The 11,193-nt window shown below is 44.2% G+C and overlaps 1 long non-coding RNA gene across 2 annotated transcripts; it reads right to left on the bottom strand.

Moving 5' to 3' along the window:
• Positions 1 to 4,167: 4,167 nt before the first annotated feature.
• On the bottom strand, positions 4,168 to 10,905 carry LOC117870459. 2 transcript variants are annotated; one of them, XR_004643996.1, is made up of 4 exons: positions 10,787 to 10,905; positions 7,872 to 7,936; positions 6,887 to 7,036; positions 4,168 to 5,071 (listed from the first exon to the last, which is right to left on the bottom strand). It is a non-coding gene; the product is annotated as an uncharacterized LOC117870459 (long non-coding RNA). The 2 variants fall into 2 exon arrangements; XR_004643990.1 differs by lacking the exon at positions 10,787 to 10,905 and having other exon boundaries at positions 7,872 to 8,001.
• Positions 10,906 to 11,193: the final 288 nt, after the last annotated feature.

Raw genomic sequence — 11,193 nt, 5'->3', positions numbered from 1 at the left:
TTCCTAAAATGTCAAGGATATATTACCATCTGTATGAAGTGCTGCAGGCTTACATCTTGTATTGCAGATCTGAACAACCCTTTTTTTTTTTTTTTTTGGTGGATTCTTTTTTTAGTTTAAGGGCCTTGATTTTTAAAGCTGTTGAATGCATGTAAATGTATTAACATCTTCTGGCATATATTTCCAATTACTTAGTTCTGAATTATTGTTTTTCACAACCATGTTAACCATTTGAGGAGAGGTGCTACTAACTGTGCCAGGTACATCTTAAGGGAGCAGGTGCCGAGGAGGTCCAGCAGCTCCAGGGTTTAGGAATATTGTAAAAGTACAATTGTGGCAAAAATATTTTGTGTAATCAGCAGGAGATCAGTGCTGCTGTGGAACTTCAGCTCTGCAGAGCTCCTAACCTTTACAGAACTGAAGCTCCTGGTTATCAAAAGTCCTGATTTTACAAAGTGTTTAGTTATCTCAAAGCTTTGTAAAACAGGGTGTGTCTGTATTGTTTTCTCCTGGCTGTGGTGGGTGAGCCCAAGACAAAGGGCAGATGCAGAGGTGATCTGACCCATTAACTTCATATTGTACAGTAACCTAGATCTAAATATTTACTGAGGAAAGAACATTTATTTTAGGTTTTGTTTTTTTGTTTTTTTTTTTTAAAGGGCTTTTCCCCTCACAGAAATACAAAATCTTGACCAGCTTTGTTGGTCTTAAGTAATTCTTCTGTTGTGCATCTACCAAAAGCACCACTAAAGGTTGGGGGAAGGGACAACAAAGCTAATAAAGTTCCTTGGAGATCGTCAGTATTTTTAGCCGGATGGTTCATTATTCTTTATTGTGCGGCTTTTTTTAGAATACAAACATTTAAAGTTCAGGCAGTCACAATGGAGTGGAGAGTTGTGAGGGAGGTAAAAAAAGTAAGTGGAGGATAAAGAGGAGTGGAAAAAACAAAAGATAAGATTAAGGCAAATACTAGCCTGAGCCAGAATGCTGAAACTGAGGCCGACCTGCTTCTAACTTTGGGGCAGTTCAGATCCAGATCTCAACCCCACAGCTTGGGCTCTTACCCAAGATGTTTACTTTTTTAAGTGATGGGCGCCTCCTTTTCTTCGCCATATTTTTTATGGCCTGAGATAGAGCATGAAGATGAAAAGAACCTGGGAGAGTGAGGGAAGGTGCTATTATTTCTAACTACAGTAGTTGTTATATTAATGTACTCACTATATGTCCATTCAATTAAGGCACTTGATTCTGACTTGCAGATGGCAGTATTACTGCCCTTTGCTCATGTGGTGGCCTGAATTGTTTGACAGAGCTGCATCCATATATGCAGCTGAAGGTGAGGTGAGGATTTGTTTACTTACCTAAATGGAATAGCAGGTAGCTGGTATCTGTCTTCTAGAGCAGCGATGATGTATCTGTTTGCTACTGGTCAGGATAATGGAAGGATTAATCTTCTACACTCATGTGATTTATTGGAATATTGTATTTTGTATAACTTAGAACATGTAAATACACTTTTAAAATTAATTGTCCTATGAAGTAATAAATAGCCCTTCCATTGTAACACCTGAAAATTGTTAAAAGTGCTTCATGTCGCATGACTTGGGATTTTTTTTCCTAGAGAACAGCAGAAATCAAAGTGAGATTGATGTTGTGGAGTTTTAATTTAATTGTGATGCTTCCTGGTAACAAAAATATTTAAAAATAATAAACCACCCAAGCCGAGAAACTTCATTTTATTTTTTTACAGTAATCACTTAGGTGACATTCATCACTGTACTCAGACAATCCCATTTTCTGGATAGTCAGTTTTGTTGTTGGCCAGTAACATTTGGAAAGCACTCCTATTGGTCAGTTTCATAAAAAGCACCGTGCAAGTCCAGAAAAACAGTAACTTGTTTTTTAAATTGGTTGTGGCTTAAATGTAGCTCTCTAACCAGACTTCAATGTAGTCTGCAGACTGTTACTGCAACTCATCCATAACATAAGTAGAATAAACCTTCATCAGTCATGTTGTGTACACAACATATACGGTTATGGTACTCGCACATCCTTTGGTGAGTGAAGAGATCCATTGACTAAAGACTCGAATTTTCAGTGCATTTTCACTGGATACTGCACAGATGGAACTTTCAGCAGCCAGTCAAATTCTTCTTTTTGTGTCAATTTTAGACTAGAGGAAAACAAAATTAATGGTTGAGAATCATGGTCAATGTGTTAGGAAGTAACTTGTCCTTGTCCTTCAAACTTTATCTAGCACTGGGGCCCACAGCCCTGTGATAAAACCTTCCCCCTGACATATCTTCAGCTCACTGACTTTAACTGATGTACAGCAGTGGCCTCCACTCCAGTATCTGCTGCTGTAGCATTCCATTGAAATAACAATGGAAAATCCCACATTTTTCATAGTGGGCAGAAATGGTGGTACATTTTTGTGTTATGTTCCCAAGCTGTTAAGTAACTGTGAAGCAGCTAAGTTTTATGTGCAAGTTATTCACTGGAGTTCTGCTCCTGTCAAGGTTTTTTGGAGAAGAGGAGAGAGTCTGTTTTGATCTCATTAGTGTTTCTGGAAGAATCTCATTTGGTGTGTTTTGGTTTACACTACATTTTAATGCCAGAAGCAAGAGCATTTTGAAGTGTCCTTTATTTGGATCTGCAGATGACACCACTCTATCCCACTAAATAAGGAAAAATTTAACTGCAGAATGTTTTATTAACTGCAAAATATTTATATAGCTTTTGCTTTGTGTCATTAAACAATTGCTGTATTTCACCTCCTGGGTGTCTCCGTTTTTGAGGAAGGCAAAGTAATTCCTGTATATAGTTTTGTAAGTCTGTAAAATGCTTTTCGGATCGTTCTGGATGAAAGGCCCTATAGAAATGTAAAATTGCTACTAATTTACCAGATACAATCATGTTTGTGAAATAGGTGGGTAAAGTTGTCTATTACCATAAATAATCAAGCTTCGCTATTAATCCTGTACCCAAAACTGCTCATTTTGTATACACACTCTTGCCAGCTGATTGGAGAAAATAAAGGTGCCTGAATTGCAGTCTAATGAGGAAAGGGCATTTCACTGTACACCTGGTATCCTCCTATATTTCCACTTCTGACACTTTTTTTTTTTTTTTTTTTTTTAAATGAACAAACTGGATTTGAAGTTTCCAAGTCTTGAAAAATCACTTGGAATTTGTGGGTAGTTGAAATCCTTTCTGTTCTTGACAACCTTTTTTTATGCTTTTTTTTTTTTTTGTTTAACGTAAAGTTTTGACTGTATGAAATTGTTAGTATTTTTCCTTTTTAAAAAAATAAAGTGTATATTCCACTATAGTAAGATCTAGTCATGTATTTTTCTCTCTCTGCCAGCGTTCTGCCTGATGCTGATCTTTCAATTGCTATGGAAAGGGGCTGCATCTTCCAAAATTAGGTCCTACTGGTCTACTTGTATGCGTATATGGTGTACACGCAACACAGTTTCTCATCTTATGTTTCCTTTATTACATTGGGATTATAAACTGACTTCGGAAATGTCACAAGGTTTCATACTTAGTGTCCCTCGATCACTTCCAGATCAAACCTTCACTTTGCAAGGTCCAAAGAGAACTTGCCAATGCCGCAAACATAATCTGTGCTTTTTCTGCCTCAGCACTATAATGACACAGTTAGGATTTAGTTGGCAATCTTGTGGACGAAGCAGAATTTTATTTAGGACTCCAGGGTGCAAATATGTTGAAAATGATGCCCCCCCGGCCTATTTTAAACCTCAACCAAACTTTCTAAGAATGGTGCTGGTGAAGAGTGCTGGATTATTTATCCCCCAATCGGGTAAATCCTACATAGTAGTAGCACATGGTTTTTACTACCCCCTCCATCCCCACGCTGTGCTTCAGACTTAACTTAAAAGGACCACTCCTAGGGAAAGGCCTTCGGTGTCTTTGGCCCCATTCAATCCTTGGGGGCCAATTGTGACTTTAGTATGAATAATGAAGGTGCTGTAGATGTACATGGTATCACAGGAGTAGCCATCACATTGTAGTAATCAACACTTCATATGCATGGAGTGAAAATTACAGATACAGGCATAAATATATATTGGCACAATATAAATGCCTGTATCTATAATTTTCACTCCATGCATCTGAAGAAGTAGGTTTTTTTACCCACAAAAGCTTATGCCCAAATAAATGTTAGTCTTTAAGGTGCCACCAGACTCCTTGTTTAAATGTATGTGGTGCTTTACAAAACAAAGCAAGCCCTGTTCCATGCACCTAAAACTGTAATGAGATTGTCTAAATTTACAGTCCCATAACAGGGAAGGCTGGGGGAGGACTACGTCTACGAAGAACAATGTAGAAAAAATTATGTGAGTAACTCTATACTAGGAAATGCACTGAGGCGTCTTAACCATTTTTCACAGTGAATGGCCATAGGATAGTAGCAGTGGTTTCTAATGTCTGCTGCTTCAGTCTGATGAACTAGAGGTGTAAAGCTCCTTTTCTCATGCCTGACCCTTGAGTCATCTGCTTCTAACTCCCTTTTTTCTGTAGTTGTGCTTAGCAGGACTGGTTTGCAAAATGTCAGCAAATCTCTCTTTTGGACTCAAATCTCCCTTTATTGAACAGCAGCACCATCTCCTGTCAGCTTCATATACAGAAGGTGAGGTCTGGGGGAAACACTCAAAATCAAATTTCCCCAGGTCTCAAGCAGTGGTGGGAAGGGTGTCTAAATGTGACTGAACAATAAACACAAAATACACGTGGAGGCAGAAGGTTCCATACTCTGCTGTTCAAATTAAACCTTTGGGAGCCACACGGAGTTGTAAGAATGGCCTTGCAGTCTGGATGAGGAGGGGCTTGATGATGGGGCTATTGCTTGTTCCGATCACCCCCAGGTCTGTGGCGAGCCAAAGTTACTGTGGTGAAGTTGGTTTCTCAGTCTAGCTCTGCATGAAGTGGCTGCTCATCACTGGTGTCAAGTGGCCTCCTTGGCAATCTCAGCAGAGCCTCCGAGGACTGAACTGACATCTATCTCCTCCCTAGAGCGTCCCAGCAGAGTCGGACAGAGGCGCAGCTGCAGGGACAAAGCTTGCACTGCTGATACTTGTCACGTTATACCTTCTCTGGAGAATAAAGGGAGCACTGAAGTGCCCCAAGCTGTTGCTGTAGCTCCTTTTACCAGCAATCAATTCATTTGCTTGGGCACTAGAAGGAACTGCTGAAAGCTGAAGTGGAATTTCTATCACTGAAGGTACTCCAGGGGTCAGACTAAATGCCCGTCTATCAAGTGTGGATTAAGGGATAATGGAAATCGTAGAGTCCTAGAAGATTAGGTTTGGAAGAGACGTCACAAGGTCATTTAGTTCAACCCCCTGCTCAAAGCTAAATCATCCCAACCAGAGCTTTGTCAAGCTGGGCCTTAAAAACCTCTAAGGAAGGAGATTCCACCACCTCCTTAGGTAACCCATTCCAGTGCTTCACCACCCTCCTAGTGAAATAGTGTTTCTTAATATCCAACCTAGACCTCCCCCACTGCAACTTGAGACCATTGCTCCTTGTTCTGTCATCTGCCACCACTGAGAACAGCCTCGCTCCATCCTCTTAACAGAACAAGGAGTAATGGTGAAGCACTGGAATGGGTTACCTAGGGAGGTGGTGGAATCTCCTTCCTTAGACAAAGCCCTGGCTGGGATGATTTAGTTGGGGATTGGTCCTGCTTTGAGCAGGGGGTTGGACTAGATGACCTCCTGAGGTCCTTTCCAACCCTGATATTCTATGATTCTTTGGAAGCCCTCTTCAGGTAGTTGAAGGCTGCTATCAAATCCCCCCTCACTCTTCTTGTCTGCAGACTAAATAAGCCCAGTTCCCTCAGTCTCTCCTCATAAGTCATGTGCCCCAGACCCCTAATCATTTTCGTTGCCCTCCGCTGGACTCTCTCCAGTTTGTCCACATTCTTTCTGTATTGGGGGGGCCCAAAAGTGGACACCATACTCCAGATGTGGCCTCACCAGTGCCAAATAGAGGGGAATAATCACTTCCCTCAATCTGCTGGCAATGCTCCTACTAATGCAGCCCAATATGCTGTTAACCTTTTGGCAACAAGGACACACTGTTGACTCATATCCAGCTTCTCGTCCACTGTAATCCCCAGGTCCTTTTCTGCAAAACTGCTGCTTAGCCAGTCGGTCCCCAGCCTGTAGCAGTGCATGGGATTCTTCTGTCCTAAGTGCAGGACTCTGCACTTGTCCTTGTTGGACCTCACCATATTTCTTTTGGCCCAATCCTCCAATTTGTCTAGTCACTCTGGACCCTATCCCTGCCCTCCAGCGTATCTCCTCTCCCCCAGCTTAGTGTTATCCACAAACTTGCTGAGGGCACAATCCATCCCATCATCCAGATCATTAATGAAGATGTTGACCAAAATCCCTACAGTGTTGCAGTGAGAATAGTCTAAATGACTGGCTAGAGCTGTCTCCTTCTACCAGTTATTTACTGCCACTTCTCTCTGGTCACCTCCCTGAGAAATACCTGATTGCCAATGACCTGGGCAGCATGGGGACTCGGGCTAAGAGCGTAAACAAACTCTCAGTCGGTTAACTAGAAATAAGAACCTGACCTATTTAACATTTAAGGCCATGTCCAGCCCATGGGCTTGGTAGCGCATTTTAAGAGGAACTGTATGGGTGCAGTGAGGTTTGTGTGTATGGGTCTCATTCAGAAACAGATTAACATCCCAGTGAGAACACTTGGGGTTGGGGTCTAGCAAGATGGCTGCTGCCAGCACTAGAAATACCTGTTGATGCTCCTTCCCCCCCCCCCCCCCCCCCCCCCCAGGTCAATGTCTTCTGTGGAAACTTACAGACTCGCTAAATAAGCAAACTTTTATTACCTGTTCCCTGCAGGAAAGTGCAGTGATGCTCAGGAGAGTGGCAATGTAAAACTGGCAGCCTGCTTCCTGTCTGCAGTGGAGTCCGATCTGCTGACTTCAGTGACCAAAATAAACCCTTACTCTGTTTTGCTCCTGCTGTCTCCACAAAGCCTGCAGAGGTACAGGAGCGTGAGCTAGAATCTGTTCTGTTCTGTGTTGGCACTGCACTGCAGTGCACTCCAACAGATTTAATTTTTCTCCCCAAGCAGCCATCTACGACTTAAATCGACAGAGAATTGCTGTGTTTTCAAAACGAGGCATTTCGCTTCTTTCATGTTACTCTGTTAGCCCTTGTTACTGGCTAGCACATCTTGTGAAAAATATTTCAAGCACTACACATGGTCTTCAGATAGGGTGACCAGATGTCCTGATTTTATAGGGACAGTCCCAATTTTTGGAGCTTTTTCTTACATAGGCACCTATTAGCCCCCCTCCCCCCGTTCCGATTTTTCACACTTGCTGTCTGGTCACCCTATCTTCAGAGGGAGTGCTAGGGCATAGTCTATTGAGCGGGAGCTGCAGGTTCTTTCACCAGCAGGTGACTACTTTGCATATGTGATCACAGCTTTACTGTGACACTGAATTCCCCTTCAGAACAGCAATTAAGTGTGGAGGTGCCATGATTATTTGAGAAGGGAGAATGGCAGAAGCTAGCCACGGTGTGTCAGGAACGAGGTGGAATAGAAGGAAGCGGTGGGGGCACGTAGAGAAAGGAGCAGAATTTCAAAGTTTGATTTGAAGAGACAATTACATCAGGAGGAGGAAGGGGAGGGGGTCCTGAGTAGTGCAAGTGAAAGAAGAGCCAGTGTCCAGCCTTTCTCCTCTGTGGAAAGGGGAGAGGACAGCGAGAGCTGGGATTGGAGGGACTGAGTGGCCAGGCAGGAAGAGCAGGATAAAGGCAGAGACTGGCAACATTCCAGGTGTGGCAATAGGTAGCTTTACGCACCTTTCATACGCATTTGCAAGTTCAGGGTCAAAAAGATGACTCAGCTTTTCTAGTCCTGGACTTTGCTTCCAGAAAGAGAGAGAGAGAGAGCAGAGTCAGCACCCTGAGCTGGTTGACCCAAAAGCAGCACTTTTGCAGTCTCCTGCAGTGAATCAGAGTAAGACTTAAACAACTAATCTATTCAGTTCTGTCTAGATTCTTACACCCTGCCTATTGCCATAGTTTGTGAGCATCCTCCAAAGTTAAAAAAAACCCAGGTGACCACCATCAGTCAGAGAAAAGGTTTTTCTCTCACAGGGAAAAGTTTCATGCGGGGGATGATTTTTTTTTTTTTAAATCATACATGAAGCTTAAAGCCAGGTAAAAGAAGTGAGCTTTGCATTAGAACCTGAAAGTGGTGATGTTTGTGTTTGTATTTACTTCCTTTGGGAGGGCGTTCCAGGCCTAAAATATAAAGTTTCTGCCTTCAGGTCGACAGCTCCGCTGGTTCTGAGCCATGGGCTCATCTGGCTCTCAGAGCATGAGGTGGTCCTTCAGGCAACCTTAGGGTGACCAGATCGCAAGAGTGAAATATCAGGACACACTGGGCAAGTGGGGGGAGGAAGAGAGCCACAGCTGCTTAGCACCCCACACAGAACGCCCCAACTCGCTACTTTCCCAATACACACAGATTTCTCCTCCCTCCTTCCCAGTGCCCTTCCCCACAGCCCCACCACCACAACTAAACAATGCCCCACACAGATGCCCCCACTGGCAACCTTCTTCTGGAGTCTAATAAGGACTGAAATCTTAAATGTGAATTTGTTCTCTAAGTAGCACATGGAGTTAGCAGAGTACAGGGCTGAGGTTTGCGGTAACCTGTGTTGCTGAGAAGAGATGCTGCTGCGTTCTGCACATTTATTTTCAGGGCTGATGCTTTCAAGGCCGTGTAAGTAAGGTGAGCAGAGTGTGTTATTTTAACTTTTATGCTTACAACATGGAAGAGAACCTAGGCAGATATACTATAGCCAGGGCCGCCCAGAGGATTCAGGGGGCTTGGGGCAAAGCAATTTTGGGGGCCCCTTCCATAAAAAAAAGTTGCAACACTATAGAATACTATATTCTTATGGGGGCCCCTGTGGCCTTGGGACCTGGGGCAAATTGCCCCACTTGCCCCCCCACCCACCGCCGGGCGGCCCTGACTATAGCTTAGTGGCATGAATTTTACTCCTGAGGAAATTCTGCACGAAAACAATTACAAATTCTGCGTGCAATGTTTTAAAATTCTGCAAATATTGTCAGTAAATAAATTTGGAGGCTTCAGCATGGCAGTGGGGAGCACAGGCCACTGGCTGCACGGAGGTGGGAGATCACTTTGCAGCCCCATCCTGACAGCGACTTGGGGATGAGGCTGCACCCAACCCTGACAGCACAATGGTCGGGCCTGCCCCAGAAACACCCCAAGGCCCCTCTATGCTAGGCACACTAGGTGTGGGCAGGCAGGCTCAGCCTGGCAGGATCCAAGTGTGGAGCGGCTTTGGGGGTGGGGGGCAGATGGGGATGAGAGGGTTCCGTATGGGCAATCTGGGTGCAGGCAGCTCCATGGGGGGTTGCAGGAGGGATCCGGATGCACAGGGGCTTGTTGGGGAGTTCGTAGTGCAGGTGCAATGGAACTCTGCAAGGGGGTCCAAGTGAAGGTGGTTGGGGCTCATTGGGGGGTCTGACTATGGGGGGATGTGGCTCATTGGGAGGGTCTGCATCTGAGGGGCTCAGCAAGGGGGTCCAGGTGCTGGAGGAGTGAGGCTTGGTGGGGTGGGAGATCTGGATGCAGCTGGTTGGGGCTCAGTGGGGTAGGAGTCCAGATGGGGAGGGCTTGTTGGGGTGATTCAGGTGCAGGGGATTGGGGCTTGTTAGTGTGGGGGTTCAAATTTGGGGGCTCAGAAGGGGGTGGTCAGGGTGCATGGGTGGGGGTCCAGATGCAGGGAGTGCATCTCGGTGGGGTGGAGGGTTGGGTGAGTGGGGCTTGGCAGGGAGTCTAGGTATGGGGGGGTTGTCAAGATGCATGGGGGTTGGTGGACAGGGAGCAGCTCCCCCTGCAGTGATCCCTCCCCCCACAACTGAGGGGTGATAGAGGAAGGAAGTGGGGAAGGGAGTGTGGAGCTTCCATCAGTCAGGGGAGGTTTCTGGGAGTGGGTCTGACCGGGCCCTGGTCACTCCCTGCAGGGGAAAAGGAAGTCTTATCCTCCCCTACCCCCAGCCCAGTTGGGACTAGCGCTGGGCTCAGCTGCAGGGTATGAGCCACTGGCAGGGGTATCCCCAGCCCCCCTTCCCCTACAGTGAATTACCTCTCTGTCAGCTGCTCTGGGCGCCCAAAAATGACACATCTCCACTGCTGAGGAGGAGTGTGTGACCACTCTTGCGGCTTCCCTTTGCTTCCCCATCAAAAAGTCATTTTTCTGTGGGGAGGCAAAAAAATCTGGGGGGGAACATGAATTCTGCATGCATGCATTGGCACAGAATTCCCCCAGGAGTAAACCTTGTTTGTAAATCCAAGGTAAACTACATAACAATAATCCAGTCAGAAGGTAATGAAAGTGCATATGACTGAGACCAGGTCATCATCAGCAATGATGAGATCTAAGGTAACATTTTCCAAAAGTGTCTAAGTGACTTAGAAGCCCAAGTTCCATTGAAAGTCAATGGGATTTAGGCTTTATGTAACTTAAGTGCTTTTGAAAATGTTACCGGCAGTCTAGTCAGAAGTCATTGAACATCTATATAATTCCCAGATAAAAAAAACTAGAACATAAAGTTTTAGGTACTGTAAGTAGCAGATATTGGAGAATATAAATACCAGGAATGTTGGTATCAAGCAACCTTAACATTAAACAATATGGAAATACATTAAGGGTTAATGTGAATCAAGAGTCAAATACCTTTACAATTCATACATCCTCTAGGAAAAAATCTTGATACGTGAACATCATCATTAAATAATAAGCACCTGAACTCTGACCCCCAAAGACATAGCTTCTAAAAATATTGTTTTTCAGCTTACAAGTTCTAGAAAGGAAAAGAAAAAAAAAAAGAATTTTCAACACATAATACACCACCAGATCTACAGTACTTATAACTGTCTTTCACCCACCTCCATAGACAATACATCTCCATACACATCTTCTAATTGTGGAATACTAATATTAATTAACAATTCAGATATGAAAAAATGTATTTAATATTGATTTGTTATGTGTATTCTGGTAGTGCTTAGTGGCCTTGCTCAGAGAGCAGGGCCCCATTGTGATAGGTACCGTAGACCAGATCCTCAAAGGTAATTAGGTGT

Source organism: Trachemys scripta, chromosome 1 (genome assembly GCF_013100865.1).
Source record: "Trachemys scripta elegans isolate TJP31775 chromosome 1, CAS_Tse_1.0, whole genome shotgun sequence".
Lineage (NCBI taxonomy): Eukaryota > Metazoa > Chordata > Testudines > Emydidae > Trachemys > Trachemys scripta.
The sequence above is the reverse complement of the archived record's forward strand: the minus strand, read 5'-3'. Positions and strand labels throughout refer to the sequence as shown.